A 7730-nucleotide genomic window follows, 5' to 3' on the forward strand; every position below is an offset into this window, starting at 1 on the left:
CCGCAACCTTCCGCGCGAACGCAGCTGTACGCAGGTTGCCATTCTACAGGCGGAACTTTAAACGTTAATAACTTTGTAACGAAGCCTCCATCAACTAATTGGTATTCTTGATTTTCGTCTTATTTTGGCCTCTAGAATCGCTCATGTAAATTTTTCCCAGGGGTGGCCGAACACCCTGTATACAGTGATATGTATGTTTACGTGTACATTATATCCGCAGTTTACATTCGTTTAAAAAATTAAAAATACATAAACAAGCTGGAATATTTGGTTCAGCAACTAGCGATTCAACATTAAGTGGGAGAAACAGTTTCATATTTTGTAGCTTTTTAATTAACTTGACCCTTAAACTGTCGTAAAGCCTGCATTGCCAAACCATATGATTGATGTCTTCGATTTCATGGTTGCATTTACATGTAGGATCGCTTATTATCTTAATGCGGGCGAGGGAGGCAGCAAGATTATAATGCCCAGACCTAATACGGTTTATTGTAACAATAAATTCTCTTCTGTGTTTCCCCCAATAGTACCAAGGTCTGCTACAGTCATTGAAATATATTTTAAGTATTTCGTCCCTTTAAAGGAACCCTGATCCGTGATTATACTCAAAGTGTTCTGTCTAGCATTTTCTTTATAAATTTCAAAAATGTCGGTAAATGGAATTTTTAAAATATCCAAGTTATTCGAAGCTATTTTGGCCAAGTTATCGACTTTCTCATTATCAATAATTCCTATATGCGACGGCACCCAGATAAATTTAAGAAAACTATTGTTCGTATTGTTGCACATAAAGTCATTGAACTTTTTTTTAATTTCAAGAGTGTACGAATTTGTTTTGATTGATATTTTTGTGGTCTGCAAGCTCTGTAGGGCACTAAGAGCGTCAGAACAAATGTATATATTGCGATGTTTGTTACTTAAGGCAATGTGTAGGGCATGGCTTAGCGCAATACACTCGGCCGTGAACACAGAAGCGAACTTGTTTATACTTATAGTGATTTCAGTATTCATCTCGGGACACCAGCATGCTGCACCGACACAATTGTTGCCTAAAATTTTGCTTCCATCTGTGTAAATGGATAGCGCATTACTGCTTTTTATGAGTTCCGCTAGTATTTCATTGGGGTGCCCTGAAGTCTTTAGCTCATGGCCCAGCACAGTATCAACAGAAACCATGGTCATTAATGTTTCGAAACTGCAGGAGTAAATACTGCAGTTATCTTGATTACTAATGTATTTAGTAGCCTCTAGTACGCATGGGATACACAAATTAAGGATTGACTTGGATCTCGGTTGTCTATTTTTTGTTACTCTATGATAGCTTTTTACAGCTTGATGGGTGTAGGAATTGTTGTTAGTTAGCGCCTTTGTCAAAAACAAGTTGCATAAAAGTTTTGCACGTTCCCGGATAGAAATTAGTTTAGATTCTGCTAATAGGATATTCTTTAGAGTGCTTCTACGGTAACCAAGAGCAATTCTAACTGCTGAATTCTGTACTGCTTCGAGTTTTTCTAACAGAATTTTATTTCTGGGGAAGTAAATGAAGGAGCCATAATCGATAATAGAACGCACATAACTCTTATACAATGTAATCAGTGTATTGGGGCAACATCCCCAACAGGTACCTCTCAAAAATTTAATAATGTTGAGAGATTTAAAGCATCTTCCTTGTATCTGATCAACTTGAGGGGTAAAGGAAAGTTTATTAGTCGAATAATATACCGAGGAAACAGACGGTTGCGCTGGATTTTATATTATGGCCTCCGATTGTTATTTTTGAACTTCCGGGCATTATTCTTTTTTGGTTAAAGTGAATATACATAGTTTTGTTAGAGGTAACTGTTAGGCCTAGATAATATAGATTTTCTTCAACAGTTTGAATGGCTTTTTCAAGAACTTTCTTTCCCCTCTTGGTAGAAGCAGTTTTTAAGTAGAGTGCTGTATCATCAGCAAATTGTGAAATTACTACATTTTTGGGTAGGTTTGCATTAATGTTTGAGACATAGATCACATATAAAATTGGACTAAGAACACCTCCTTGGGGAACACCTTTATGAAGGAGTCTATAATTTTCACCTAGGAAGTCAGTATGCATGTACCTTTCATGTGTAATAAATTTAACGAATCTAAGAATAGTTGATGGGCAGCCCATATAGGCCAGTTTGGATAACAAGATGTCCACGTTTACGTTATCGAAAGCTCCTTGGACATCGAGGAAGGCCGCGAGGACTTCTTTCCTTTCTGCAAAAGCTTCTTCCACTTTGACTGCCAAACTAAGCATATTGTCGATACATGATCTTCCTCTCCTAAATCCTTGTTGGTTGCTTGGTATGAGATTGTTGTGTTCAGTCCACCATTCTAGTCGATTTTGGATGAGAGTTTCGAAGAGTTTGGACACACAGGAAGTAAGCGAGATGGGGCTCAAGCTTTTACCGTCTGCTTTTTTGATAAGGTGGACAAAGGAATTTTTCCAACTTTTGGGATAATCACTTTGTACAAACATCTGATTGTAAATGTCCAACAATAGTAATTTAAACTTGACCGGTAAGTTTTTTAACATTTCATAGTCAACTCCATCCATTCCTGGAGCTGAGTTAACTTTTTTATGCTCCAGTGCAACAATGAATTCCGTGAAGTTGAATTGAGCCTCAAAAAATTCGTTTTGTTGATGTGGAGGTAGCCAGTTGGAGTCCGTTAAGAACCACGGGGGACTTATTTTATTAATAGCTTCTTCAATTTTACTTTTATCTTGGTGGTTTTCCACCCAATGCTGAGGACTTATTTTGACCCATTTATTTTTAAAGATCCTGCACTTGTTCCACACATAGCTAGGATCTGTTTGTAGATTTATGCTTTCAGCGAATTTTTTAAAAGACTCTCTCTTTTTCTTTTTAAAAACCTTTCTAGCTGTGGCTACGTTTTTTTTGTAAATTATTAGATCTTCTAGGTTACCCGTATGTTCCCACTTTTTATATGATGCGCGTCGATGTCTTCGAGCTCTGTCACAGTCAGCATCCCACCAGGGAACAGGATTTCTACTATTCCTTGAATTGTAATTTCTTCTCCGCGGTGTACTAGATTCTATAGCTTCCGTAATTTTTTCCACAATCATTCTGTATTTTTCATGAGGTGCCAGTTGATTGTAGTTAGATAGAAGAAATTTAAAATAACAAGCTTCAAGTTTTGTTGTATATATGGACCAGTCAGTACGAACTGACTTTAGCTTAAAGGTCTTTTTGCTGTAGGTTTCCTTTTCTACAGCTACATTAATCCATATAGGGAAGTGATCAGATCCCCACGTCTCGTCACATACTTTGTGATCTAATTTATCTGAAATATTTCTAGTAGAGAGGATTAAGTCGAGGTTAGATTTTGTGTTATGATATATGTCGACGTGCGTGAACGAGTCATTATTGTGTAGGAATAGATCGTGTGTTTCTATGGCTTTTTCCAAACGTGCCCCATTTGTGTCTGTGTAACTGCAGTTCCAGTTTTTATTATGAGAGTTAAAATCTCCTAATAGTAAGGAGCTGCTATTCAATTCTATATTTTGTAGAATAAGGTCCCATTGGTCTTGAGTGAGAATATTTCCTGGAGCTCAGTAGCAAACTAGAAGTTGCAGGGGGGGATTTATGTTATTTATGCGTAGACCACAAATTTCAGTAGCGGTGTCCGATGTCTTCAGATTACATATTTCTTTATACGCTAGGTATTTACGTATAAGTATAAAAGTACCACCTCCTCTTGAATGGGTTCTATCCTTTCTGTATGTTAAGAAGCCGGGAAAGTGAATAGCATGTTGTTCTGTAAGCCATGATTCAACGCAAATAAGTATATCAACATTTGTCAATATTTTTCCAATTTCAGATAGTCTTTGGCGCACGCTTCTAGCATTCCAAAAAAGTATCTTAAGAGATTGATTGTTCTTATTTCGTATATCTGGGTCGCTGGGGATCATTTATTGTAATATTGCGCAGAATCAGATAATGCTTTTATTTGAGGGTCATCGGTAGAATATGAATCATCGCTCGATTCACCCTGTATTTGCAGTTCTGGAGTGCGTAAACGTTTAACTATTCTAATTACTCGACTTTTCAAGGATCGTTCTGTAAGGTGGCCCTTAATTTCTGTTAGCATGTTTGCGAGGGCATGTATATCTTTAGTGTAGTTAATAGCAATACCTGGAGTATCTGAGTTTTCGTAGGTATCTAGCAAAAAATTAGTGATGCGTTTGAAATCAAGTGGAAATTTCTGTAGGTTAGCCAGAATATAATCTTTAGCAGGAAGTAATTGTCTTGTCACGTCGTCCAAAGTAATTTCAGATGAACCAGATTTTTTCAATTTTTTAACAGTATTAGTTTGGCTATTGTGTGTTGTTTTGGCGACCTTATTTCCTTCAGAACCTTGATCTGAACTGATAATAGAAGATAGAGAAAGAGGTCTTTTGGTATATGCCGGAGGAGGCATGGAGAGGATTGTAAAATTCGGCTCTATAGTTGCAGTCGAGCATTCGGTAGTGTTTCGCACTGAATCTTTTTCTATAACATGAGTGACTGCCTGTATATTTGTTTGCATATTTTCTTCAGGTTTTGAAATCCCTAGAGCGCTACTATTGTTTGTGGAATCTATAGTTTTACAGTACCTAGCGAGATGCCCCTCTTCATGGCATAAAAAACATGTTAACTTCTCCGTTGATAGACAAATCCAGTAAACTGTATCATCATAATTAATTTTCAGAGTTTCCGGTAATTTAGAAACGTCTTCAGGCTGTATAAACATTTGTCTTCTGAAGCTTAGCACGTGACTGTAGTTAGGGTCACTCATTCCTGCTCTGATAAATGTTATCTGCGAGCTTAACTTGATTTTGAGCTTGTCTAGTTTGTTTTCAATTAAGCTGTGGGGGATTATTGGGCATACGTTTGACAATATTATTCTTTTAGCTTTTGTAATTAATGGTCGTATTTCAAGAACATGCGGACCAATGTTTACTTTAGCATTACTATCAGTAAGTTTGTCAGCTATCTCCTTACTATTCAAGTACATGCAAACTCGTCCATGTGAAATGCGAGATACAAATCTAATATTTTTTGGATCCGTTAGCTTTCCCACTGCCACTGTGTACTCCTGAATAGAGATTCCTTCAATGGAATCAATTATTATTGCCTGTTCTTTAGTCGGAAAATATACTTGTTGAGCCATTTGTGCGTAGGTTTTTGGTACATTCGGATTCATGGTTGTTTTCTATACGTGGAACAGTGCCCCTGAAACCAGAAACACTTTCCTTCTCTCTCACACACTTTAAACGAACACTCGCGTATCGCTCGCAATCTGAACCAGGACAATGATATAAACACGTCCGTGCTCGACGGTAGCTCGCGCTTGACTCCCTAACCTAATATATTGTTCGGCTTTCATTAAATGTAAATCGCTACCCATATCTATAAACGCTACTATCTGCTTACCTAGCAATGTAACAGGCTTGTATACTTTATTGTCCTGAACGGCCACTGCCGTATACTCGTTTACCTGCTTGTGCTGCCTCTTCTTACAATCCATGGCTCTGTGTCCGAAGTCTCGGCAAGCGAAACATCTTGGCCCTTTGCTTTTAACAGGACAGTCTACACCTCGATGGTTCCTCTCACCGCAATTGGAGCATCGTAATTGGTTATTCGGCACTTCTTTAACGTCTTGCTTTATTGTCTTCACTGGTGACCACTTGCTTTCCTTTGGCTTGATCGCTGGGTTGAACGGCAACGATCTTCCTTGCAAGGAAATCCTATCGAATGCTGCTAACAGTTCCCCCTTAGTTGCTATCTTCTGCACTCGCGCCAGATCCCTTAATCCTCGATCAGGTATTCCTTCTATAATGTACTCTATCATTTCTGCGTCACTGATAGGTACGCAGTTTCCTAAAATCACTTTTTGATGTACATATTCGCTGAACGTTTCTTCTTTCCTCCAAACACGCGCCTCAAAACGTCGTCTCATCTCAAGAACGCTTCCAGGATGGTAAAACATTTCCTGTAGATTCCTCAGTAATTCTTCTACTGACATTGCAATATGTTCAGGTTTCGAATGTAATCACTCAAGTGCATTACCCTTCAGTCGCGATCCCATCAACAGTTTAGCCATATCATCCGTCAGTTGATACGTCATTTCCAATGTTTGAACTTGACGCTCCCACGTGACGAATGTATTGCTACTTCCATCAAAATAACTTAATAAATCCGCAATGGCAGAGATATTTACAGGTGGCGGTCGTCTTTGCCCCGTCGGTACGCTTGTTGATTCCCCTGCCACACCTCTATCGAGATTAAGCCTCTGCATTTCTCGAAGTAATGCAATTTGTTGGCGAGCTAAATCAAGCTACCGCTCTACTAGTTGCTTCTCTCTTTGCGCAAGTTCCATTTCTCGCCGCATCTGTACCATATCACTTTTTTTTTTTTTTTTTTTTTTTTTTTTGTCGTGGGGAAACTCTTCGAAAGACTCCCTCCAACCTCTTTGGGGAGAGGCGGGAAGGTTGTGTGGGATTTCCCGTGCCCGTAGAATGACGGGCGCGGCACCTACCCACTAAAAACCCCACGGTGACCATTCCGCACGATTTGGGAGGATACCGGGAATCGCTCGAAGCATTCTTCCGGTATCCTCCCCGTGCCCGCGCTTTGCGCCCATCCCCGGGGGGGGGGGGGGACAAACGGTCCCCCCGTTAGACACACTGTCTCATAGCGGCAGGACGGGGCCACTCCATCCCGCCGCCATCCGTCCCGGGGCCGCATTTAGTGGCGGGCTGCGAGCCCCAACCCGCAACCGCCTGCGACCCCGTTTCTACCCCTCGGCGGCCGGGAGCTGATGGCCGCTCCACGCCACCGAGGGTGCCTCCCCGTGGGCCGGACCCACCCGGTCCGACCCATCGCCGCCTGGCGGGAGGAGGCTCCCCTCAGGGCCCCCCTCCCAGCCAGGGTCATCCGCCGCGCAAAGGCCACCGCCCGCGACACCTGGCGCCCGGGCGACGCCCTCGCGCCACCATACGAGCGCGAGCCTCAGCGCGCCGCTGAAGCTCGCGCTCCCTTCCCGCGGCCTCCTTCTGCAGCATTACGGTCTCGCAGAAGGAGGCCACGGCCCTCCACTTCCTCTCGCTGCCGAGCATGGCGCGCACCACACCCGGCAGCGAGACTTCCCGCCCTATGACGCCGACCAGGACACGTCGCTCCCCCTCCCAAGCTGAGCATACCTGGAGGGTATGATCAGCTGTGTCCTGCTCGGCGTCACAATGGCAGCAACGCACAGTCTGCTCCTTCCCTATCCGGCACAGGTATCTGCCGAAGCTACCATGACCGGAAAATATCTGTGCCATCCGGAAAGTAAGGCTTCCATGGCCTCTGTTCAGCCACTCACACAGGAGTGGCCGAACAGCCCCGACTGTCCGGTGCCCCGCAGTTGGCAGGGCCAACCGCTCCTGCCACGCGAGCACCACGAACTGCCGGGCCTGGCGCTTCAAATCGCCCCAAGCAGGTTCCTGCTCTCCCGGGACCGCCCCCACTCCTGCGCGACGGTCGACACGATGACGATACATCATCGCGAGCGACCGCGCGAGGAGATCCATGGGCGGCATCCCCGCAAGAACCGTCGCCGCCTCATGCGACACGGTTCGGTAGCCGCGGACGACCCTCAGCGCCATCCGCCTCTGCACCCGACGCAGCATCGTCATGCTGCGCCGGGAGGCCGCCAGG

The sequence above is a fragment of the Colletes latitarsis genome, unplaced genomic scaffold (assembly GCF_051014445.1).
Source record: "Colletes latitarsis isolate SP2378_abdomen unplaced genomic scaffold, iyColLati1 scaffold0027, whole genome shotgun sequence".
NCBI lineage: Eukaryota > Metazoa > Arthropoda > Insecta > Hymenoptera > Colletidae > Colletes > Colletes latitarsis.